The 27,455-nt window shown below is 43.1% G+C and overlaps 1 protein-coding gene across 15 annotated transcripts in view; it reads right to left on the minus strand.

Moving 5' to 3' along the window:
* LOC127508728 (NACHT, LRR and PYD domains-containing protein 3-like) overlaps positions 1-27,455 on the minus strand; it is a 274,592-nt gene that overhangs the window by 94,417 nt on the left and 152,720 nt on the right. For 7 of the 15 annotated variants that reach the window (XM_051887007.1, XM_051887014.1, XM_051887016.1 and 4 more), the window contains exon 1: positions 11,307-11,599. The exons of 4 other annotated variants lie outside the window; for them this stretch is intronic. The gene's annotated coding sequence lies outside the window, so the exon portion shown is untranslated. Of the gene's footprint in view, positions 1-11,306; positions 11,605-27,455 lie in introns of those variants that run through there. 4 more of the 15 variants (XR_007928889.1, XR_007928888.1, XM_051887018.1 and 1 more) reach the window with 2 other exon arrangements.

A 27,455-nucleotide genomic window follows, 5' to 3' on the forward strand; every position in this document is an offset into this window, starting at 1 on the left:
CCTTTTTAGAAAGAAATCTATCTGTGAGGATTTCCAGTCAGGATTTAGACCACACCATAGTACTGAGACTGCTCTCATTAGAGTTACTAATGATTTGCTCTTATCATCAGATCGTGGTTGTATCTCTCTATTAGTGTTACTGGAACTTAGTGCTGCATTTGACACTATCGATCACAACATTCTTTTAAATAGACTCGAAAATTATGTTGGCATTAGTGGAATTGCATTGTCATGGTTCAAATCATACTTATCTGACCGTTATCAGTTTGTAGTAGTAAACGAAGAGATGTCATATAGATCACAAGTTCAATATGGAGTACCGCAAGGCTCAGTACTAGGACCGTTGCTTTTCACTCTGTACATGCTACCCTTGGGAGATATCATTAGGAAGCATGGCGTTAGTTTTCACTGTTACGCTGATGATACTCAGCTCTATATTTCTTCATGCCCTGACGAAACTTACCAATTCACAAAATTAACGGAATGCATAGCTGATATAAAAAAAATGGATGACCAGTAATTTCCTACTACTAAATTCAGAAAAAACAGAGATTCAAATTTTTGGACCAAAAACTTCTTCACGTAATAACCTAGAATACTGTCTAACACTTGATGGCTGCTCTGTTAAGTCTTCGTCGTCAGTTAGGAACCTGGGTGTGCTCTTTGATACCAATCTTTCATTTGAAGGCCATGTTTCTAGCATCTGTAAAACACATTCTTCCATCTTAAAAATATATCTAAACTACGACATATGCTCTCAATGAAAAATGCAGAACAGTTAATTCATGCGTTCATGACCTCAAGGCTAGATTACTGTAACGCTCTACTGGGTGGTTGTTCCGCTCGCTTGATAAATAAACTACAGCTCGTACAAAATGCAGCAGCTAGAGTTCTTACTAGAACTAGGAAGTATGACCATATTAGCCCAGTTCTGTCAACACTGCATTGGCTTCCTGTTAAACATCGTATAGATTTTAAAATCTTGCTAATTACTTACAAAGCACTAAATGGTTTAGCTCCCCAGTACCTGAGCGAGCTCCTAATTCATTATAGTCCTTCACTCCTATTGCTATCTCAGAATTCAGGCCAGCTGATAATACCTAGAATATCAAAATCAACCGCAGGCAGTAGATCCTTCTCTTATCTGGCACCTAAACTCTGGAACAATCTTCCTAGCATTGTTCGGGAAGCAGACACACTCTGTCAGTTTAAATCTAGACTAAAAACGCATCTCTTTAACCTGGCACACACATAACACATTATTAATTTATATTTTCAAATCCGTTAAAGGATTATTAGGCTGCATAAATTAGGTCAGCCGGAACCGGGAACACTTCCTATAACACCAGATGTACTCGTTACATCAGAAGAAGAATGGCATCTACGCTAATATTAGTCTTTCTGTTTATCCCGAGGTTTACCGTAGTCAACCGGATCCAGGCCGTATCCAGGTGAGATTGAGGACCTACGCCTTGACATGACCACAACGGTGACTCAACTAGATCATCCATTGTGAAGGCCTCATCGACACGACAGCCAGTGGCACAGTTCCTCAACAAACCGTCCATACCGGCATGATGAATACAATCCTCAACTGGATTGAACTGGAATAAATACTTCGAATGTTGCGATCCTATCGGACTTATGATAGCTACCTGAATCATAACAAAGCACTGTTTGCCAGAGGAGAACTGGCCCCCGACTAAGCCTGGTTTCTCCCAAGGTTTTTTTCTCCATTTTAACACCTATTTGCCACATGTTTGCCACCTGATGTTACCTGTTGGAGTTTGGGTTCCTTGCCGCTGTCGCCTTTGGCTTGCTTAGTTGGGGACACTTGACATTTGATATTCAACAGTGCTTTGCATCTGCCTGCATTGACACCATTGTTTAAGAGCTGCTGTGCAGACAAAATTATATACCAGTTATCACTGTAAAGCTGCTTTGACACAATCTACATTGTAAAAAGCGATATATAAATAAAGGTGACTTGACTTTAAATGCGACTCCCGCATCATTGAAAAGTGAGATTTTTTTTAACATTTCACGGTACAGACATACCTATAACAAACGGAACATCTCTAGTTGACTGGCAGAGTATTAATTTCATTTGTTTGTGTTAAATGAAAGACGATCTGACGTTGAAATGTGTGCTCGTTGCCGCTGTTGTCAGTGATAATGGCTCGTGCACAGACGCACGCTTCAAACCCGTTGTGGCCTCCTGGCGCCTCTGGTGGTGTGTAGTAATATTACACTCAGTCAGAAAGAACATGGCAACAGGCCTTTGCCTGTTACATCATCAATCGGTGGCATCAACACATACCCATAATCTGCCAATCCCTCGACACCAGCGAAATTCGCTCGCTGATTTTTCAATAGATTCGCGCCGAGTATGGGTTTTTCCATGCCTTCTCAACCTCAGTATGCAGGTCGGGAAGGAATGGAAGACTCACTAGAGTTGGAGGGCTATGGCCGGAGAGAAACCGATTGTCAAGCCGACCGCACACGGTCTCTCTCCTAACGCGCTGCCATGACAACTGTAATCTGCCGGCAGCGCGTTCCACAACCTACAATAACTCGGCATACGCGGGGCAGGGTGGCTGAGAGGATTTAGTAACATCAATAAACTCACCTTCTCTATCCTCCTCAGCCATCTCCTGCTCGGCTGAAAGAGCACTGGCTGTTGGACCTGAGGATGCAGATGAACTAGCATCCTCTCCTAGCAGCGTTGCCTCGTCAGCTGCCGAGCTGTTCGAGAGGTCCACGCCCCTCTCAAACTACTCGGCAAGCTCCATCTGGGAACCCCATGACCTGAGTCTCCGCTCTGCCTCAGCACGAGCGGGACCAGAGCCACCAGGTCCAGATGCTGAACTCTCCCCTTATATACTTGTGGGTCGCATTATTATGATGTCATGGGCTGTCGCCAGTCAATATGATATTGATTTTTAGACACCAGTTCCCGCGGAGGCGGTTCCCCTAGCCCTTTGGGCACAGCGCAAGTTCCCTTTCGAAAGGGAACGTGTACAATTATTTACAAAGTGAAACAGTAGACCTTGCTAAGGCTGCTGAGTACAAATGAGCTGTGTGTGAGAAGGCTGCTATGCTTTATGATACTATCAGGACCATTTGTGCAGCAAATCAGGTCCCAGAGCCATGTGCTGCTACTAAACAAAGGCAGAAGCAGAAACGCATGGAGGTTTATGTAGTGGACTCTAGTTGTGGAGCAATAAGTGACCTCAGTGATACAGAGAAGCTGAAAAAAAAAAAACCTGTTTCTTCCTTGCGTTGACAGAATGGTTGCTGAGATGGATCAACATTTTTCATCTCTTAATGGCCAAATTTTGAGAGGTGTTCAGGCCTGTAATCCTGGATCAGAGGAAGTTTTAGTGGCTAAAAACTATCTGGCTCTCAAAAATGAAAGCCTTTCAGTTATAGGATATGCAATGTGTTTTCAGTTTGCTGGATAAAGTCATGTTCTTAACCTTGACACAGGTTATGCAGATCTCTCTGACAATCCCAGTAAATAGCTGTAGTTGTGAACATCATTCAGTGTGCTGAGACGGCTCCACACTTGGCTGAGGTGCACAATGGGACAAGACAGGCTTCACCATCCTTGCTGTCTTATCTGTTGAGAGATAAGAACTGTGTAAATTGAGTCAGAGTCAAGTGATTGACCGTTTTGCCAAAACGAATAGGTGGTACAGATTAAGGCTCAAAAAATGGTAACACTTTATTTTACAGTGCCGTAGTTACACGTCACTACATGTACTTACTATAGTATTAACAGTAAATTATGCATAATTACAAGTAACTAACCCTAAACCAAACCCTAACCCTATCTGTAACTCTATAGTGAGCACATGTAGTTAATTAATAGTATTAAGTACTTATTTGAGTAATTACAATGAAACTACAGCACTGTAAAATAAAGTGTAACCCAAAAAATTAACCAACTTAGTTTGGATTTGGCTGGGGAACTAAGGAGTACTTTGTTTTCTTTTAGAATACATATGCTCTTTATTTTAGTTGTTGTCATAAAATGACTAGTTTCTTGATATGTTGTAATTGTAAGTTCTTGAAAAAAGATTTAGTTATTCATTATTATCATTGTGTAATGTAGAAGAATGCAAATGTGCAAGTTTTCTCTCCGGTTTTATTATTTCCATATACAGTGTAAGCCTTTTATGCCATAAAACATGTTGAGGATGTTCATGTAAAGTATGTTGAAGATACTTAAATATTTTCATAAATATTAATATCTGTACATGTTTACTATTCCCAGTACAAGGAATAGTGGGTTATGTAAAGGAAATCTGTATAGTGCATTGTGTTGCACACTTCTTGCATGCAGCAGGCTTTCAAGAAAAAAAAAGTCATGGGGGGCCTGTGCCACAGTCGGGCTTTATGTCTAGCAATGCCCCTGTCAACACTACTTTCATCCCAGATTTACTAAGACTAGGTAAGTCTTTCTAAAAGAATATTCTTGGGAATTTATGTGAATTCCTGAACAAAATAGATCATGAAATAGATATAGCCCCTGGCGCAACAGGTTTAACCCGCTGGTTGTATAAATATCACACGACGAAGAAGATAATTCACAAGGAAGTCTTTACTTGATAATCCAAAGGGAGAATCCAGAATCCAGGCAGGAACACAACACAACACAAGTAGATACGAGACCCAACCAAGACACACCAACAGAACTGAACTAATATACACAGACGATTAATTAAAATGACTAACAGCTGTGATGATGAGATTAGTGTCCATGGTGACAGATTGTGGCGGGAAACTAGAACAAAAGAGCACGTGACAGATGAAAACAAACAAACTAAACATGACGGTGACCGTGTCAACAGATACATTAAAGCTACAATTAGCATCAAGCTACATGACACAATTTAAAAGATTAATATTACTCTTTTACTCACTTTAAACCACCAATGAGTGTTTGTATTAACTTCCAATTGGGATTTAATATGGATTTTGGTAATACAATAATGTTGAAATATGTTATATTTAACATTTTATATGGAGCTAAGCATTACAACTGCTTAGCATTTATAATGTAAACATTATTGATATGAATATACACCAAATCACATTAAAAAAACTCACACACTAACCATACACTATCATAACTCTGTGTTTATTCTCTTCATTTTAGATGTGTAGAAACATTTCTTTGGCTTTGATTTTCACAGAGCTCAGAATGAGTAAGTGTAGAGCGCCATCCAGAAGGGCGGGAATTATGATCACGTAAGATGATTGGGAATGAGAGAGCGCTGAGATCATAACTGACACAAACCAGGAACAGGAGACACAGAGCTTACTCTGAACGCTCTTTCAGTTTTTCAGATCGCATAATTCAGTAGGAAATGAATAGAAATGGTATTCTGTATGATAAAATATTTTGCAAACGTGAGAATAAATCAATATTTCTCCAAATATGTGCACTTTTGGACTAAGAGCCCTGACAGACACTGTTCAGTGAAGCTATGTGAACATAGCAAAAATTACAGATTATTTTGCACTCCTGACAAAAAATTAAACTAAAAATTAATGTCACTGCAATCTAGTTTTATCATAAACAGTGGTCAAATATTGAAGCTGGAGTCTTTAATCTTTCTAATGATACTCAGTTTGTCCCGAAGAAGAGTGTGATGTTTTAACGTGCAGTGAATGTTGAACAACAATAATCTGGGTCCGTCGGCGATCCTTCAACATAAAGGGGTTAGACTATGAATGTTGGTTTCTTAAAGGGGTGGTTGATTAAGATTTCACTTTTTTAACTTTAGTTAGTGTATAATATTGCTGTTTGATCATAAACAACATCTGCAAAGTTACGATGTTCAAAGTTCAAAGCAAAGTATTTTCTTTTACAGAAATCGCTTTTTTAGGACTACAGCAAACGGCTGGTAGGAACTACAACAAGCTTCTTCTCGGGTTGGTGACATCACTAACCCTAAAATTTACATAAACCCCGCCCTCGAGAACAAGCAAAAAAGGGGTGAGGCCATGTTGTTGCAATACACTATGTAACACAAATGCAACAGCATGTCATAAAAGTAAGATGACAACACAAGTTACAACCATAATTAAACTAAACTATACCTGTTCTATCTTCATGCAGCATATATTATCTGACACTGTAGGATCTTACAACAGTTCCCACATGAGCAATTTATAGATTATCATGACAGAATATGCTAATCAATGACTTTAAGATAGTTAACTCCACATCAGCTACATAAATTCATAAACTAACCGTTCAGAAACGTCCTGCTTCTGACAAATTTTGAGCTAAAACTTCACATACACACTCTGGGGACACCAGAGACTTATTTTACATCTTGTAAAAGTGGCATTATATGACCCCTTTAAACACTTGTTTTTTGGGTCGACGGCTTATAAACACCAGAGACTTAAGCCCCATTCACACTTTTTCGCTGCACGTCGCTAGTCTCTGTACTGTGAAGTCACTTGTGGGCGTTCCTAGTGCTGTCGCTCTAGTGTCATTGGTAGACTGCACATCTGATCATATCTATAGAAAATGCAATCACAAATGATATATAAATCAAAGAAATCATTCTAATTTGATTAGGAATTAAAAGAATTAAAAGTAACATTCTGTTGTTGTAGAGTTTTGTGACTGCAGAGCTCAGTGCATTAAATCATTAACTAGATTAACGATCGATCTATCAACTAATTAAACTTATACTGTCAAAAATGACTAAAACGTAATTCAAATTTACAGCAGTACATTCGAATTTACAACAGCTAAACTGCTCACCGCATCATATAATTAACAACACACAAACTATCAATGAATAAATCAAACTCACAAGACTGCCGACCGCTTCTTTTCCACGTATCATTTTATTATTATATGTGGTTACAGTGAAATCATATAAAACTACCCAGAGTCAGGACACAGACGGAGGCAGACAGGTAAGTGATCAACAGGTATTTATTAGACAGAGGCACGGACACTGGCAAATGGAGAATGCAGGTGAGTCAATGAACAAGCACTTTGGAACAGTCACTTAGCTGGAGAATTAACAGATGATTGTCTTTGCAGGAGAAGGATCCATGGGGAACGGAGAGCAGACGACAGAAGACGGATGGAAGAGGATACGGGAATCTCAGGTGAATAACAGGTAAGGAGTCCAGGTACGTTTGACACTGTGATAACCATAGACGTTGTGCTTTCCATTGACGAGACCAGACAAAGAGCAGTGGTGAAGGTGCCTTTATACTACAGTGGTGATGAATAGATGGCTTGCAGGTGAGGAACAGGAGGGATGCTGGGAAATGGAGTGCAAGTGCTGGTGGCTGTGACAGTACTCCCCCCTCCCGGTAGGTGTGTCCTCGTGCCGTGGATAGATAGCCGGGGAGGGAGGGCGTCCTGGAGTTGTGACGGGTGATCCGGGTGATATAGGTTATGACGTCTCCAGGACGGTACTGGCTGATCAGGGCACCATGGAGGATCAGGTGGCTTGGGAAGCCATGGCGGTGCTGGCAATTTGGGAGGCCATGGTGGTGCTGGTGGGCTCAGGGACTGGAGCTGAATCTGGAGCGGGCTCAGGGACTGGAGTGGGACAGGAGTGGGCTCATAGACTAGAGCGGGTTCATGGACTGGAGTGAGTTCTTGGACTGGGTCGGAGTCTGGAGCTGACTCTGGGACTGAAGAAGACACTGGAGTGGAGTCTGGAGGTGAAGCCATCATTGGACTCTGGTCGCGGGCTAAAGCCATCATAGGACACGAGACGAGGACGGGTCGCTTCTGGACTCGGGACAAGGACGGGAGTCGCCTTGGGACGTGGGAGAGAGTTACCTCTGGACTCGGGACGAAGGAGAGAGTCACTTCAGGACTCGGGACGAAGGAGAGAGTTGCCTCTGGACGAAGGAGAGAGTCGCCTCTGGACTCAGGACAAGAAGAGAGTCGCCTCTAGACTATAATAAGGGCTCAGGCGTGGTGGCGGCCATCTTAACCGAGGGTTCAGGTGTGGCGGCGGCCATCTTGACCGAGGGCTCGGGCGTGGTGGCCATCTTGCGACGAGGCTGTGGAGTAGCGGCCATCTTGCGATGAGGCTCTGGAGTGGTGGCCATCTTGCGACGAGGCTCTGGAGTGGCGGCCATCTTGCGACGAGGCTCTGGAGTGGCGGCCATCTTGTGACGAGGCCCTGGAGTGGCGGCAATCTTAAGAAGGGACTCTGGACAGGCGGCCATCTTAGGAAGGAACTCTGGACTGGCAGCCATCTTAGGAAAGGATACTGGAGATGGGGACTGGCGAACAGGGAATTTCATTAAAGTAGTTTGAACCGAAAGGAAAGGGTCCCTTATTTTGGTTATAAGGTCTGTATCTTGAGGGAAGACTGGAGGTTCAGGCGTGGTGATCATTGTGACAGGAGTGGATGACAGTGACTGTGGTTGAGTGATGGAGGAACTCCTTAACATAGTCCTCAATCGGGCGGTCATCCTGGAACAGGCTGAGCAGACCACTAGCGGGCACAGCATGTGAAGTGGCAGATGGATCCCCGCCAGAATCCGTGGTGCTCTGCATGAGGTCTGGTCTTCTGTCAGGACACAGACGGAGGCAGAAAAGTAAGTGATCAACAGGTGTTTATTAGACAGAGGCACGGACACTGGCAAATGGAGAATGCAGGTTAGTCAATGAACAAGCACTTTGGAACAGTCACTTAGCTGGAGAATTAACAGATGATTGTCTTTGCAGGAGAAGGATCCATGGGGAACGGAGAGCAGACGACGGAAGACGGATGGAAGAGGATACGGGAATCTCAGGTGAGTAACAGGTAAGGAGCACTGATTAAGTTGTAAGGCAAGTAGAAAGAACTATTGCAATCTTTTTTAATACATGGGAAAATATACTTTGGTTTCATGTAGTTACAGGGTAAGTATGACATTGCGGGCTGTAAATTAAAGTGGTGCTTGTTATACTCTTGTTTCCCTTCCAGTCAGGAAGGAAATGCGCGCTCACAGGAGCATCCAAACACAAGTACAGTCTCCTCACTTCTTGCTGAACTGGTGCAGCTCTTATTAAGCAAACAAACTAAGGTTGAATTGTTAGAATTATTGCTGTCAATTAGTTAAAAAAAATTGAACACAATTTTTTCTGTAATTAAGATTAATCGCAATTAATTAAAAATATTGTAGTTTTTAATATTGTTATATTGTAATAATTTCACAGTTACACTCTAAACTAATGTAGAAGCAACTTAAAGAGAATATATTTTAAATATTTGTATATTTGTGTCGTGACAGATCGCTGTAGTGCCTCAGTTCAAGTGACACATAAACCGATCATCTCTTCCTAGTTATTGTGTTAATGGTGTGGTCACAACAGACGGATGTTGTGCTAATAGTCTTTAGAGTTTTGAAAATGTGACTACAGAAAGAATGAATTGATTTAAAACTGTAAAAGTGTTTGGTAGTTTAGTACTAGTGCACTTTGAACATGAAGTTATCTGAAAGCTGATGAGGAGTGCTGTGTAAAGAGATTTGAAACATGTCCTAAAGATAGTAAAAACTGTAAAAAAAAGTGCAGATGACTTTAATTTTGTTAATCATCCCATCTGGGTTTGATTTAAAAATAAATGCTCATTATCTCAGTGTTAAAGCTGTCACTTCAACAGTCCAATATGGGAGTAAACTGGTTGTCAGTGCCACCTGCTGTACTGATGTGAATTTGCTTTATTCAGCTCTTCAGCTTTTCTTTTTACATTTGGTTTGAAACTACGAATTGAAAATCTCAAGAACACAACAGATCCACACAGACACACAATCATCAACTCACAGATCAGACACAATATATGAAATCTGACAACACAAACCATGAAAGATTGTGGAGGCTTGATATATCAATGCAAGATAACGCAAAATCCAAATTAAAATGAAATGTTTTCAGGATAAATAACCAGCAGGAAAACATCACACAAGATTATGCTTAATAAATCGAGAGGAGAAGAAATTGTGATAAATAAAAAGTGATTCATAGTTCATTTGAATCAACACTGAACTGACTGAGCTACATAACAACACTACTGTCTTTCAGAGCTGCTTTACAGCAGAATCTGAACTGTCTCCACAGCTGTTTCTATGACTGATCCTGTTTTTATCACTGTGAAGCTGTTTTGACAAACTACATCAGTCCAGACAACATCCCAGCCATCGAAACACCAACGATGATAGAGACTGAAGAAGCTGCAAGAGAAAACAGCACTTGGATTGTGAAAGACACTATCAGCTATTTCAAGATTTCCTCTGATTCTCCAGAAGATCTTCCTCATTTTAACAGACACTTGATTCCAGCAGCAGCTGATGGAGAAGATTATCTCAGGCCTGCTGGAAACAGCTCCAGGTTAACTTTACCAGGTTCAGCAGGTAATATAGTCACTGGTCATGCCTCGTCTCAAGTGTTGAGTCTAGTTTATTTACAGAGCGCTTTACAACTACACTATAGACCAAAGACTCTACAGTCAGTAAAAACACCATAAAACATCAAATATAAACATCAAAAACATAAACATAAAACAAAATACAGCCCCAAAAACACCAACAATTAAAAGCCATAGAAAATAGGTACTTTTTAAGTGAGATTTACACATCTCAATGGAGGAAACAGATCTGTTATCAGCCGGAAGAGCGTTACACAGCCTCAAACCAGAGAGAGTCAATGTGCTGCTCTTCCTGTCACTGTTTTTAAAACACCCCCCCACCCACACACACACACGTTTGTTTTTGTGAATTGTGAGGACATTCCATAGGCGTAATGGTTTTTATACTGTACAAACCGTATTTTCTATCGCCCTAAACCTACCCATCACAGGAAACTGCACATTTTAACTTTCTCAAAAAAACTCATTCTGTATGATTTATAAGCCTTTTGAAAAATGGGGACATGGGGTAATGTCCTCAAAAGTCATCCTCTCCTTGTAATACATATGTCATACCCATGTCATTATACAAATTTGTGTCCTGATGTCACAAAAACATGCACACACACACACACACACACACACACACGCACACACACACCTTCCAGAAAGCAGGTTTGTATCTCAGAGAAGATGTTTCAGGGTTAGTTTACTTCAGATAAACGTCTCTAAGCTTCAGATATGTGAAAGCACAGATTATGTGTCAGTTAATTATAAATCATTATTATTCAGCCCTACTTTTCCCATCTCACATTTCACAGATCTGCATTCAAAAGTGAAAATATTGTATGTATTTATGGACTCTGTTTTTGAAAATAGATGAGAACAACTAAAGAAAGATGAAACACTCACCTCAAACAATATTTGTAGACTTTTCTTTCTTCTCTTCTGAACTGTCATGTTGAACAGCAGCTCTGAAATTTTTCTCTTTCTCTGAAATAAAGGAAGTGAAACTGCTTTTCAAGTGTCAGTGACAGTCAAACGTCAGCAAGCACACTAATTCTTAGCTGTTTTTTATTCTGAAATCTGTGTTCTCAGTAAACTGAACTGTTAGAAATAGTTTGTTACAGTTTTTTACAATTGCTAACATCCTTTTGTCCAATCTGTAGTCACATTTTCAAAACTCTAAACACAATTAGCATCTCATCCGTCTGTTGTGATCATACCATTAACACAATTCATGTTGTTTTCACACAATAGGTTGTTTGCAATCACGTGGTTCTGGTTACATGCGAAATTCAGGTGGAGGGCAAGCAGTGAAAATTAGAATAGAAGAGATGGAGAAAAGTCCGTACTGTGCTGGTTTAGAAAGGTATAAACAGAAAATCACAACATATGTTGGATGTGATCTTTGTGTTATGAAGAGGAGTGATTTTTCTGCTGAATTGAAAGACTTAACTGCCATTGAGGAGGTAGATATAGAGAATGTGAAGCTGCCATCACGCTGTGTTCAGTTCTAGTCTGGTTTGTCTATATCGCGCTGTCTATCTGCTAGTGACGTTAAGGCAGTATTTTGATTTTCTGTTGAGATTGTGAAAAATGTTGCCATTGTAGGTCATTTATGCTGAATCGAGAACTGCAACAGGAACTCATCATCATTCAGAAAAAAACTGGACGGTGTAATACAATTTTTCTGCATGTAAAAACACTAAGAGAAGCAGGTTGAGGAGGTGACAGGGAGACGCCGGATAGCAAATCTAATAATGTCACTGATTTAACCCACTGCCTATCACTCAATAAAATAATCACATAGTGTTTTTGAAAGTTTCGTTTGGTTTAATAATTAACATTAGGCTACATTTGCAAATCAGCTTGTGAATGAGGATAACTCACAGGCAGCCACTTCACAACTGTTCACAAGCTTTATGGGTTTGAATTTGGTTGTCATTTGTTGAAATAAATACAAAAAAAATAAAATAAAATACAGTGTGTTGGTGTCTGTCATAGACTAAAAAAAAGGGTGTCTGTCCACTGAATGCCCCTCTGATTCTCCTCCGTGGCCATATGAGAAAGTGAATATTTACAAAGACAACATTAAAACTACAGCAGACACGAAATGCTATTAAAGGCGACAACTTTTAACTATGAAACCTCCCTGTGGTTTCTTGGTTTGAGCGATTTGAGCAACCATAAACGACGCAAAACATATGATTTTTGGGTTTGTGATAGTGATTCCTATATAGAAAAATCACCTCATGCCCTCCAACCTCATTTCATGCCACAGCAATGACGTCATGTGCAAACAACCTATATACAGTCAATTAACATTTTTCTAAAATGCTTAAAGAGTTAGTTCACCCAAAAATGAAATCTTCAGAACACAAATTAAGATATTGTTGATGAAATCCGATGGCTCAGTGAGGCCTCTATTGCCAGCATTGTTACTGCACCTCTCAAGATCCATAAAGGTACTAAAGACATATTTAAGACATATAAAAACATATTTACAGTGGTTCTATCTTAATATTATAAAGCGACAAGAATACTTTTTGTGCACCAAAAGAAAACAAAATAACGACTTTTCAACAATATCTATTGATGGCCAATTTTAAAACCCTGCTTCATGTGATTTCAGCAGTTTAGCCATTTGATAAAGCTCAGAAGCTTCATGAAGCAGTGTTTTGATATCACCCATCACTAGAAATTGTTGAATAAAGTCATTATTTTGTTTTCTTTGGCACACAAAAAGTATTCTCGTCACTTTATAATATTAAGATAGAACCACTGCAGTCACATGAACTGTTTTAAATACGTCTTTAGTAGCTTTATGGATCTTGAGAAGTTCGGTGACATTGCTGCCAATGCGACCTCACTGAGCCATCGTATTTCATCAAAAATATCTTACTTTGTGTTCTGAAGATGAACGAAGGTCTTACAGGTGTGGAACGACTTGAGGGTGAGTAATTAATGACAGAATTTTCATTTTTGGGTGAACTAACGGTTTAAATTTTCTTTTCACAAAAGCTTACCCAATATCAAAATCATGGATCTTTCTGATCTTATTTACAAATGCTCAAACACAGCATGTCAGAAATGAAGACCGGTGGCCTGTTGCATGAAGCTAGTTGAACAAACTCTGAATTTCAGAGTAGGTTTGGAGTTGACAAATCCAGATAAATCCAACCTGGTTTAGATCAGGATCAGCTGTTGCATAACGCTCGGTATAAACTTTCTCTGTCAACTCAGGTTTAATCCAGAGTTTGTGATTAACTCTGAAGCGCGTGCACCTGAAAGTGTGACATGTGCGGCAAACAGCCAATCACACAGAACAAAGAGAACGTCAGTTTGACTTTATCTATCACTCCTTTCCTTCTGTTAACACCCAGACACGCTACTCACACAGAACTCTGTGCTGAAAGATTCAATAATATAGAATAATGATACAGATGTTTTAAAGTGGACTTACCGATCTCTGCAGACCCAAACTGATGGATGGCTTTTTATCAGGGGATTCAGCTGATGCTTGATTCAAAGGCTTGAGAAATATGAGACCACAATCACATGGTAACTAATCAGATGAGAGTAAAAGATTAACACGAATTACTGATCAATCTTTCTATCATTTTCTTGATAGTACCTTGACTCGTCATGGCCAATCTGAGTCTCCGTAATTTTAAGTGATTTCTTCCCCTGGTAGAATGTCTCGCACAGCAAAGAGACACAGGTGAGGTTTACTGCTCACTTCACTGGTTCTCATTTTGCAAGTAGGATTTCTGTGCTTGTTTACAAGTCTTCCCACAGAACTGTCTTCTTTAGATGCATCCATGCTATAAAGACATAAAATTATCACTCAATACTTGTAATCTTATATAAGCTAGACATGTAGAGTTATTTTTAAGTGGTTTTGAACTCAAGCACTGGGAACCCACCGCTCTGCATATGTTGTATGTCTCGTTTTTTAATCCACCTGATTCAAATCATCAGCTGATCATCAGGACACAGCTCTATGAACTCAACTGAGTGTGTGAGGTTAAGGAGACATACAGAATCTGCATAGAGGAGGGTCTGAGAACCACTGATCTATCTGATAGTGTACGGCAACATCCTCTCAGCAGACAAATGCATCTAACATTCACCATTTTGTTCTCTTTTGGGAATACGGTTAAAAACGAATATTGATGACTCAAGGAAACAGCACTCAGTACTCTTCAAGTCAGTTCATGGGGAAATTTAAGTATTATGGGTGTGTTCACACTTGGCAGGTTTGTTTAGATTAAAATGAACCCTGGTGTGATTGCTCTATTATAGCACTTTTCCACTGCGTGGTATGACTCGGCATGGCTCGGCTCAGTTTGCTCTTCCACTGCAGTTAGTACTGCTTCAAAGTGATTTGGATAATAGTCTGATCGTTACAGTTGTGCTGCCACGTCATCTACTGACCACGATACAGACATTTCTTTTTTCAAGTTGTGTGTGATGGTCGTTTAAAGCAAGTCGATTAAAAAAGTTGTGCGAACAAATACTGCGGTGGCTGTTGCTGACTAATTAAATCTAGCGGGTTTGCTGTCTCGTGTTGTAAATCCAATGACGCTGGTAGTGTCTCTGTGGATGCTGCTATTCTCTCTGACCAATCAGTGATCTGCAGTGTTTACACATCACATTTTAGTATCGGTATGGCTGGCTTGGAACCTCAACTAAGGTGGTATTTTTTAAGCGAGCTGTGCCGTATCGTACCATGTAGTGGAAAAGCGGCATTAGCGCGGTTCATTTGAACGTGTGAACGCTGCCATCTGAACTCTGGTGCACACCAAACAAGTGGACCGAGACTCCTGAAAAGATGGGTCTTTGTCCGCTTCCAAACGAACTCTGGAGCAGTTAGACTGAAATATGAATGCAACATGGACCAAAGACATGTAAACTAAACTAAAACAGGAAGATGAATCCCTAAAAAGGACAGAATGCTCATGCATACCTGTTTTTTCTCTTCATAGTCACAATGTTGCCCATCACAGTTCAGTACAGGCGTAAGAACCGTGTCTACAGGAGGGATTCCTGCCGCTGTTTTGACTCTTCACGAGTTGTCAGCTGGTCAAAATTCCATCATATGTAGGCTTCGCACATACAACAAGCGCATTTATCTCAGCATACAGCATGTTCGGTAAGTTCTGTCTTGAAATATAGGTAATACGTCATAAAAGCCGACCAATCAGGTTGTGAACATATCCCTATGCCTTTAGGTTCGATGATGGAAATGCTAAGCGGACCCGGACCAAATGAACCACAAGAACCGAACTACAAGTGTGAACACACCCTAAGTATCTTACAGTTCCAGATATTTTAGCATCTCTACTACATCAATCCAACAGTTCTGTACTCACCAGCAATTTCTGCCATGCCACTGAAAATCAAACAGGAACATGTTCTCAGCTTCAGTGTCGTGTTCAGTTCGGTCAAGTCTTAAAATTATACAGTTAAAATTCCATACACTTTCATACACAAACAATATTATCATGGCTTTATATTGTTTAGAATAGAGTGCTGCAGTGATGACGTATTTTTTCAGGCAGACCTGGTATTTCACATCCCCCTGGTTCCCTCAACTAAAACCCTACAGGATTTTTCAACTAGCTTCTGTATTGCTGCAGAAACTAAGCTTACGTTTGCCTATAAAATACACCACAGTTGCAAAACTTCAACGTTCTTACGATTAAGCTTCAACAACTCATCTAGAACATGTCTGTGTTGCATTATTTTTAAAAGAAAATTCTGTGTTTATGCATGCATCTCTTCCAGATAGTTTTTCTTTGTGGTGTATGGATGTTTTATTTGGCTTCTATAGTTTAGATAAAAATAAAGAGTTTTTTTGTTGTTGTTGATAAATGTGCCTCCAGGAACTCTAAAGCTTTAAAAATCCATCTCCCTGTGTAAGTATAATGTTTTGCATTCTTATAATGTATGTTTGAATGATTGTGTACTGTGTACATCCCTAAATCTACCTAGAATAGTTTGCAAGAGCATGATTCTAAACACAACGAGGCTGTGAAAGTGACTAGTGAGTAGATGACTTTATCTGTTCCGGTGATGATGTTTAATGTCTCAGACAACCTCTGTCTCCCATTTAGACACTTGTTAGCAACTGCCTTTTTAAGTAAAAGCTTTTTTTTATTTTTATTTTTTTTTTAAATCACAAAAGGGTATTACGGATGTATTTTGTGTCTTAGAAAAAAAGTGTAAAAATATCAGCCCTTCAGGAATTTATCCAAAAACCAATTAAAAAAAAAAAAAAAGAAACGTCTCAGGTTATGTATGTAACCATGGTTCCCTGAGAACAGGGAACCAGACAATGTGTCTTAACGCATATGGGGAATGCCTCAGCGGGAACCTGTGTCTGAAACGCTATCAAATCACGGCAATCGTATTGGCCGTCGACAGCCTATGACGTCACTATTAGTGTGACCCGAACGCACATAAGGAGCGCCTAGAGAACAAGTCATCCACTTATCGTCTGAAGGGACTGTTCAGCAGGCGGCCCCGAGGCATGGCAGGGAGATGCAGTGTCTCGTTCCCTGTTCTCAGGTAACCATGGTTACATGCGTAACCTGAGACGTTCCCTTTCGAAAGGGAACTCGCACTGCGTCTTAAGGCATATGGGGAACAAAATACCCAAGCCGCCATGCTAAGGGGAGTGCATGCCAAAGAATGGCTGTGACAAATATCAGAAAACAATTTCAACTGAAATGCCAAAAAAACACTCCTCCTAAGGGTCACAAAGGCTGTCAGTGACGGCATTCCCTACGGCCACCACCCAAGCTATAAGCCTCAAAGAGGCCTCCAGAAACATCTAGAGGCCTACCAAGGCCACTCAAAGGCTTGGAACCAACAACTTCAAAGGGAATGTGGCAAGGGAGCCGAAAGGAGCCCTGGCCAGTCACTTTTCAGGGGAGCATAGTCTACCCTGACTGCCACCAGGGAGGCCGACCTGGTCCTACTTTAGTAGTAACCTAGTCTGGCCAGCAACCTGTCTGTTACCAAAACAGAATCTCTAAAGCACTAGCCTCCAGAGGAGGGGTCCAGAAAGAGGGACTGCAAACTGGTAGTAACTGGCAGTAACCAACTCAGACCGGACATAGAGACGGGCATCCTGGGGAGCAGGACTCGGCATAGCGCTTTGAACCCTAGCAATTGATGGGCGTTACTCTGCTCAACCTAGGATCTAGAGAGCACTTCTTAATAAGCACTCTGGAGGCTGAGTACTCTAAATAGGGTCCCTAAAGAGAGATGTACCTCCAGCTCCAACAGGAGCTGATCTATCAAGGGAGTTCTTACTAAAAAGAACCTCTTAAACCTCAATGACGAACTCAGGGGCGAGGTCCTCAGCCTTAAATACTGACCTTCCAGGGAGGTCTCACAAGAGACCTTCAACCTTCCGATCAGACCTCGTGAGCGCTGTACTCTAAAGAACGACCCTCAATGTGAGGGGAGTACCCACTGGACTCAACCGAGACGAGTATTGACCAAGCTCAATTCAAGTACCAGGGAGGCTCCTAAAGAGCCTACACTCTGATATAACTCTAGGGAGTGAGAATACTATCTTAGCTGAAAGTGCTAAGGACCGACCCAGAGGATCTCCGTCAAGGTGGCCTGCTCGAGGGCCAACTACTTGGTAAAGATCTAGAACTCCAGGGCTAGTATCAGGGAGGCTCCAATGGAGCCTGAGCTACCTGATAACCGTCTGCTCAATTCTAGGGAATTAGGACACTCAGGAACCTAGCTCAACCCAGAGGATCGCTTTCAAGGTGACCCAAGGAGGGCCAACTACTTGGTAGCAAATCTAACTCCTGCAGAGACAGCCACTAGAGGTATGCAGTCTTGGAATACTCATTCACATTGCCATCACGAGCCATGTACTCAGCATATCGCTTTCTACCCTTAAAACAAGGGGAGTACAAAACTATGCAACCGGGCTGATGAGGAGGCCTCAGTCAGGGCCTACTACTCTAGCATAACACGGCCACAGGCCCGAGGCTAATGCTTGAGCTCTAAGGGAGTGTGCTCAACTCGCCCTGAAAGGGGGGAGTACTCGACACGCTTGACCTGAGAATCACTGGTGTTGGGCACATATGGGGCACAGAGCTCTGGGAGCGAAGCGAGCTAACCCGAGAAAGGTTCAAAGGTAAAAACCTGAGCAAAAACTCTCGCTCCAAGACGAGAAAGGCCGTCTGAGCTCAGCTCTGCAGGAATGGAGGCCCCAACAGGAAGAAATTCCACAGGAGGGGACTGCAACACTCGACTCCGTGACTTGATAATAATCAATGAGCTTTTGGTGGAGAGAGACTCCAAGCTCAAACTAGACAAAGCTACTACCAAAGCTCTAGAGAGCGGAGACTTCAGCATAGTGCTTTCCACTATCTAAACGAGAGGAAGTCTAACAACGCTCAAGGACAACCACAGAGGAGGCTTTCAATGAAAGCCTACAACACCTGGCTATTTGTCTGTGCCTAACACCACCAGGGAACTGAAGCTCAGCATATCGCTTATACTCTAATATCAAGAGGAGTTTCAGCTCAACCTAGATACATTGAGGAGGCCGTAAGGCCTGCCACTTGCATTAATAGCTTAATGCAGAAGGCGGGCCCTGGCCAGGGACGACTCTCATAAAGAGAGGAGACATACTAGGATCACTAGCTGCCAGTCTTAAGCTGGAGAGGCTCTCCTAGGAGTAGCCTACTCCGGGCTACTGCATGCTAGGAGGCTTCCCAAAAGAAGGGCCAGCACACACGTACTCATGACCTTCCTCGAGCTCAATGAAGCAGAGACTTCAGCCTAACAACTCTAAAGAAGGAGGCTGGCTCACACAACACTCAGGAGAATCGACCACCTGGAGCTCAATGGAGCGGTGGCTTCAACAAAACGACTCTCCAAGGAGAGGAAACCAACACACTCACCACAGGGAATGTCAAGGTGGCCTTAACAGGCTATCACTTGAGGACATCTACTACCTGGAGCTCAGTAGAGCAGAGGCTTCAATAAAAACTCTTTAAATGAGAGGAAGCCAACATACTCATCATAGGGTGATTGTTAAGGTGGCCTTGCAGTAGGCCAACGTCAAAGATCTAGAAGAACTGCCTAGAGCTCAAATGGAGCGACAGCCTCGAATAGAGACTCTCAAACAAGGGGAAGCCAGCTGACTTATCACAGGGTGATGTCAAACTTTGAATGATGGAGGACACACACATCTCCCAACATTCAGCTCTTTCAACCCGCCTCGTCCATAAGGTCATAGCTGAGAACATGATCTACAACAGCTCTTATTTCATCAGAAACATCTCAGTCTTGGCCTCTTCTACCTCGTCCTCTGTTCTCCTCTGTACCCTTCCACCACACATCCTTACTCCTCCTTCTGGCTGTTGACCCTGTTTGTGTCCTTGTTGTTCATTCATGTTCAGAGTGTGTAATACTGTGTTGTGCTCTGTCTATATATGCTTCCCAAATGAGATGACATCTGAGATATTTTAGAAAACTGGTTGATCATTGTTTGATCTAATTACATTCACCCTCATTAGTGAAATTCAGAATTCACCTCTGCAGTTTAACAAAAAAAGTCTAAAAGAAATCTATAGAAAATATGCTTGACAGTGACACTTAGTTCATTTCGCAATGAATGACTTGTGGAAATAAAAACTATTCAACAGCGAACCAGTATATTTTGATCAACATGACATAAGCAAGTGATAATGTAGGAAACAGCTGACACTTGTATATAACCAAATGCATGAATGTACCAAAGCATTTAATTTGCAATTTGTTCAGAAGAATGAGAAACTGTATTCATAATGTGAACAAGAAACTAGATAATGTTGAGGTTGAACAAGTAAGAATTTTAGTTGTGATCTGAGAAATGCACTGAGAAAAACTGTTATATAATATAAAGAGAATGTTTGCTGTAACTGCACTCATCTATATAATATATCTTTTTTCACATATCTTTATTATTTATTTTTATTTTACTATTTGTGTACTGTAGTTGTCTCTGTGTACTGGAAGCTTCCTCTGTCACCAAAACAAATTCCTTGCGTGTGCAAACATATTTGGCAATTGTCACAGTTCCAATCATTCCCAGACTTAATTTCCCACAATCCTCCCTGCCTATCACCTGCACTCACTCCACCAATCAATAATCACCACACCCAGCTGCAGCTCATTAGCCGGACTATTTAAGCCACTCACATCCACACACACTTTGCGAGGTCTTGTTTACACTTTTTGCATTTCTGAGCGTTTGTTATCTTGTCTGTCTGTCTGTCTGTCTCTCTCTCTGTCTGTCTGTTCCTGATCCTGTCTGTTCCCTGTGTACGATTCTCTGCTGCCTGCCCTTTGGACTACTTGCTCTGTTTTGGATTTACGATTGTTATCTGCCAGCCCTGACCCTTTGCCTGTTCCTCGACTACGATTCTGCCTGCTCTCTGCCATACCAGTTTGCTGTTATTCCACCATTGCCTGTTTAACTAAGAACTCTGTTTAATAAAAGCTTGCTAATGGATCTTACCCTGAGTCCCGCCTCGTTACAGAAGACCTCGCCAACACATGGATCCAGCGGCTTCCCTGAAGAACAATGGCCCGGTAGGAATATTGCACAATTGTTATTAGGACTCACGCAGGGCACAAGATCGATTGAGGATTATATCACTGAATATTTGGACATTGCTTATTGGTCAGATCTGCCGGACTGTGTGCTCATAGACTTTTTCTGTGAGGGCATCAATCAGCCACTTAAAAAAACAACTGATTCGTGAGGGACCCCGCTCCTCCCTTAGTCATTTTCTGGAATTTACATTATTGACTGTTGGCTCTCCGTTTACTGTGGGTGTCACGGAGGAATGCGACACTTCATCCATTCACGTAATGGCTGCCGCGCCAGAGGACACTCGCAAGATGGCGGCTACAACAACAACACCAAGTCAAGCCACCGTTGATCTTCGTGAGCAAAGTCAAGCCACTGTTGATATTCCTGAGCCCAGTCAAGTCACAACTGATATTCCTGAGCCAAGTCAAGTCACAGATGATCTTCCTGAGCCAAGTCAAGTCACAGTTGATCTTCGTGAACCAAGTCAAGCCACCGTTGATCTTCGTGAACCAAGTCAAGCCACCGTTGATCTTCGTGAGCCAAGTCGAGCCACCGTTGATCTTCGTGAGCCAAGTCAAGCCACCGTTGATCTTCGTGAGCCAAGTCAAGCCACCGTTGATCTTCGTGAACCAAGTCAAGCCACCGTTGATCTTCATGAGCCAAGTCAAGCCACGGTTGATCTTCGTGAGCCAAGTCAAGCCACGGTTGATCTTCGTGAGCCAAGTCAAGCCACGGTTGATCTTCGTGAGCCAAGTCAAGCCACGGTTGATCTTCGTGAGCCAAGTCAAGTCCAAGTTAAACTTCCTGAGCCAAGTCAAGTCACAGTTGAACTTCCTGAATCAAGTCAATTCACAGTTGATCGCCCAGAGTCACGTCACATCTCCGCTGATCGTCCAGAGTCACGTCACGTCTCCGCTGATCGCCCAGAGTCACGTCACGTCTCCGCTGATCGCCCAGAGGCACGTCACGTCTCCGCTGATCGCCCAGAGGCACGTCACGTCTCCGCTGATCGCCCAGAGGCACGTCACGTCTCCGCTGATCGGCGAGAGTCACGTCACGTCTCCGCTGATCGCCCAGATTCACGTCACGTCTCCGCTGATCGCCCAGAGTCATGTCACATCTCTGGATCCGTCCGAGAGTGAAGAGGATTGTTGTCCAGTGTGGACGATCCACCGCTGACGTCCGCACGAGCAGCTGGAATTCCAAAGCCTCCGCTGGCCGCTTCACACTCAAGCCCGCCGGTTGCTACGCACTCAAGCCCGCCAGTTGCTACGCACTCAAGCCTGTCGGTTGCTACGCTCTCAAGTTCGCCGGTTGCTACGCACTCAAGTTCGCCAGTGTCTAAGGACGAGATGGCCGCTCCGCCAGTGTCTACGGATAAGATGGCCGCGTCGCCAGTGTCTACGGACAAGATGGCCGCGTCGCCAGTGTCTGCGGACAAGATGGCCGCTCCGCCAGTGTCTACGGACAAGATGGCCGCTCCGCCAGTGTCTACGGACAAGATGGCCGCCCAGCCAGTGTCTACGGACAAGATGGCCGCTCCGCCAGTGTCTACGGACAAGATGGCCGCCCAGTGTCTACGGACAAGATGGCCGCCCAGCCAGTGTCTACGGACAAGATGGCCGCTCCTCCTGAGCCCTCAGCCGAGATGGCTGCCACGCCTGAGCCCTCAGAGACTACAGCGCTGACCATAATGGCCACAGCCATTTGGTGTGTGTGGGTTGCGCACACATCGGCCCCAGCCCATGAATCAGCTCCAGAGCCTCGTCTCATCAGATCTTCTAGAGTGTCATCTCATCAAATCTTCCAGAGCCTCGTCTCGTCAGATATTCCAGAGCCACGTCTCCTCTCATCAGAACTTCCAGAGTCTCATCTCGTCTCATCAGATCTTCTAGAGCCTCATCTCGACTCATCAGATCTTCCAGAGTCTCATCTCATCAGATCTTCCAGAGTCTCGTCTCGTCCCATCAGGTCTTCCAGAGTCTCGTCTCATCTCATCAGATCTTCTAGAGCCTTGTCTCGACTCACCAGATCTTCTAGAGCCTCGTCTCGACTCATCAGATCTTCCAGAGTCTCATCTCGTCTCATCAGATCTCCCAGACCCTCATCTCGTCTCATCAGATCTTCTAGAGCCTCATCTCGACTCATCAGATCTTCCAGAGTCTCGTCTCATCTCATCAGATCTTCCAGAGTCTCGTCTCATCTCATCAGATCTTCCAGAGTCTCGTCTCGTCCCATCAGATCTTCTAGTCTCGTCTCGTCAGATCTTCTAGAGCCTCGTCTCGACTCACCAGATCTTCTAGAGCCTCGTCTCGACTCATCAGATCTTCCAGAGTCTCATCTCGTCTCATCAGATCTCCCAGAGCTTCGTCTCGCCTCATCAGATCTTCCAGAACCCGTTCCAGTCCGTGAGTCTGCCCCAGAGCTCGCTGTAGGCCCGGAGGCCACCCCAGAAGCCATTCTTGTGCCACCCAAGCTCCTTGCCCTGCCGGTGCCACCCAAGCTCCTTGCCCTGCCGGCGCCACCCAAGCTCCTTGCCCTGCCGGCGCCACCCAAGCTCCTTGCCCTGTCGGTGCCAACAAAGTTCCTTGCCCTCGAGCCAGCTCCAGCATTCCACGAGCCAGCTCCGGACTCCACACCAGAGCCCGAGCCAGCTCCGGACTCCGCACCAGAGCCCGAGCCAGCTCCGGACTCCGCACCAGAGCCCTAGTCAGCCCCATACTCCGCTCCAGCAGCCCACGAGCCCACTCCGGCCTTCAATGAGCCAGCTCCAGCCCACCATGAGCCAGCTTCTTACCCACTATGGCAGCCCACGAACTCTGACCAGTCATGGCCGCCCACAAACTCTGACCCGTCATGGCCGCCCACGAACTCCGACCTGCCATGGCCGCCCACGGCTCCCGACCCGCCATGGCCGCCCACGGCTCCCGACCTGCCATGGCCGCTCACGGCTCCCGACCCGCCATGGCTGCCCGACACTCCTGACCCACCTTGGCATCCCAAGGTTCCCGAACTGCCGTGGCTGCCCGAGGCACCTGACCCGCCATGGCACCTAGAGTCCCTTGACCTGCCCTACCCAACCTCCCTACCCATTTGTACATCCACCCTCACCTGCCAGTAGGTCTCCAGGGCACCCACCCCCCCTCCCCAGTTGTGCCATCCACGGCGCGAGGACGCGCCTTCCGGGAGGGGGGCATTATGTCACAGTTCCAGTCATTGCCGGACTTCATTTCCCACAATCCTCCCTGCCTATCACCTGCACTCACTCCACCAATCAATAATCACCACACCCAGCTGCAGCTCATTACCCAGACTATTTAAGCCACTCACATCCACACACACTTTGCGAGGTCGTTTACACTTGTTGCATTTCCAAGCGTTTGTTATCTTGTCTGTCTGCCTGTTCCTGATCCTGTCTGTTCCCCGTGTACGATTCTCTGCTGCCTGCCCTTTGGACTACTTGCTCTGTTTTGGATTTACGATTGTTATCTGCCAGCCCTGACCCTTTGCCTGTTCCTTGACTATGATTCTGCCTGCTCTCTGCCATACCAGTTTGCTGTTATTCCACCATTGCCTGTTTGACTAAGAACTCTGTTTAATAAAATTTTGCTAATGGATCTTACCCTGAGTCCCGCCTCGTTACAGCAATAAAGCTCTTTCTGATTCTGATATAATATAATATAATAATATAAAGTGAATGTGTTGCTGTAACGGCTCTCTCTCTCTCTTGCTTCTCCTCATGCGGCGGGTGGGAGAGGGGCGGCGGCCGCTGCTCAGTGGAATCAGAACTGATAATATAATGGAGAAATGGCAGAACGGAAAGTAGGAGAAAACACTTAAAACAAATAAAATCATAAAAGCAAGCGATTTTGTAGGTTTTCACATCTTTTTGTGGCTTGTGTATTTTTATTAAATAAACTCAGATGTATAAATCCTACATTAACAGATTTAAACAGTTGTCTCTCCGCTGTTGGGAGGAAATATGTTCATTTCAGATTCACATGACATAATGTCTGTCCTTCCCCGCGTCAAACTCGTTCATACATCATTAATAAACTATAGTTACAGTACGCTGATATAGTCTCAGACACACACACATTTATTCTGTCATGATATTTCAGTATTAAAGTAATGAAGAGACTCTATAACATCTCACTGTCACTGATTCACCATGAGCTCATGGGTAGAATCTCTCTACAGTCTGTTCTGATTCATCAACACAGTTTCACTGATCCGGGATAAACCCTAAACCCAGGATAGAGCGGTTGAGTGAATGTGGTCTGGACTGTGTGGATGTGTCCCATTGTGTCTCCAGAGATGCTGTAGAAGGACAGAGTTCCTCCACTGTGATCCACATACACTCCTACTCTATAGTGATTGTCCTTATTCACTCCTATTCTCCAGCTAATGGGCTTTACAGGGAGACGAGTCGGTATGTTATTGTGTGTAAATGAGTAACTGTCAGGAGAGCAGTACAAACTCCAAGACTGATCATTAGATCCAAACACACACTCATAACCCCGTCCCTTCCTGCCGATGCTCTTATATGACACTGATATAAACACACCTAACCCACTCCACTCAATCTCCCAGTAACAGCGTCGATCACACACACTCTCTCTACACAACACCTGAGGATAATCAAATCTGTCTGGATGATCAGGATACGACAGAAGCTCTGGGTGAGTGTTAGTAATCACTGTGTTCCTCTCAGACAGATGGAGGCATTTATTCACTGTGTTCAGATCCAGAGTGAGCTGATGGGAATCTGATGGAGATAAAACACATGACAATCAGGAATTATCAATCTGTCCATCTTTTAACCCTTTGATGCGTACGATCACACCGGTGTGATCAGTCTTGGCTGGCCCCTGGAGCGTACGATCACACCGGCATGATTAGAATGTTCAGCGCCTCACGTGATCAGCTGCCAAATTCAAATGTGCGTGCGCGCTTTGGCTGGCACTAAACCAGAGACAGACGCGTGCAGCGCTTTCAGATATCACAAATATGCAGTGTTTCCAACCACATAATGTTTATTTTAGGTTTCAGACGTTTAAATACACATAAGTACAAACAAAACATCTAGAGTTTGTAAAATACACACTGATGTCTGTAGAAGCGGCAAGGACAATTCTTTCCATTATTAGACGACACGTTTATTCATATCAGATACACATTGTGAAAGTAACTTTAAAGTTTACTCTATTCTTCCCCAGTTCACAGACTCACTTACTTTCATGTATTTCGGGAGAAGTGGATGAATTCACGTGTTGTAAATCCAACAGAACCTGCGGCACAAACTAACATGGCGGCACCTATAACGTGTATAGCTCAACTAATGCGATCATTATAAAGGTGTTTAAACAGCAAAACACATCCACTTGCTCATATTTGACAATCGGAATATCAGATATTTCATGTTATAGCTAACAAATTTGTGAATATTTTGAATAAAAAATGAAAAATTAAATAAAACCAGATGATCAGTCATACAGCTCTGCGGTGTGTGAAGTGACAAGCAATGACGCGTCACCATGGAAACAATTGTAACAGTTCTGAAAAGCTGTTTCATGTCGTATGATGTAATGCTTCTCTCCACCTCAAGGGGGATCTAGGGAGGTTTCTGAAGGAAAGGTTATCCTTTTAAGAGAGACGAGTAAGACTGTTTAGAGAGGTAGGCTGCGTCCGAAACCGCCTACTTCTCTACTATTTAGTAGGGGAAAAGCAGTAGGCGAGCGAATAAGTATGTCCGAAGCAAAAAGAGTAGGCGAAAATTACCTGGGTGACGTACTAATTCTCGCGAGATGCGAGCAATTAAGTATGTCAGAAACCTCAGTAATCATAAATGAGTAGTCGAGAAGTTCCCGGATGGCCTACTGCTTCCGCTCAGATTCTGAAGTGTTCCTCGATGGATACTTTTCTATCCCAGGAGGCCACGGGAGAGGATACGTCATAATCGAACACGGAGGAGAAAAGCTTTCAAATGTGAGCATTGAAAACTAAAAACACGGTTCCTTGTAATAAAATAGCATTTGTTCAACTACTGTAGAGTAAACCACTGAATGTGTAAAGATGCTAGACACTATAGTTGTGATTTTACAGTAAAAACACGATTTATTATGATAACAGGCTCTAGTAAACAGACATAACTTAATTCTCTGAAGTGGATTTACATATTCTAAACCACATCTTAAAGGTGCTCTGACAGGAACATCTTCTTTAAGTATTATGGCTTATGAGTGATGGATTATGTATGAGTGATGTATGTGTGCTATTATGTAGAATTCACTGTTGTCAACACTGCCTACATTACATGAATGAAAATAACGTAAATAAATAAATCTACATAAAATAAACATAAGTTTAATCTATTTTACTTGTCCAATAGTACTGTTGGTAAATTAAGGAACATTTGTATTGGATAAAAAGAGAGT

The sequence above is a fragment of the Ctenopharyngodon idella genome, chromosome 3, assembly GCF_019924925.1.
Source record: "Ctenopharyngodon idella isolate HZGC_01 chromosome 3, HZGC01, whole genome shotgun sequence".
Taxonomy (NCBI): domain Eukaryota; kingdom Metazoa; phylum Chordata; class Actinopteri; order Cypriniformes; family Xenocyprididae; genus Ctenopharyngodon; species Ctenopharyngodon idella.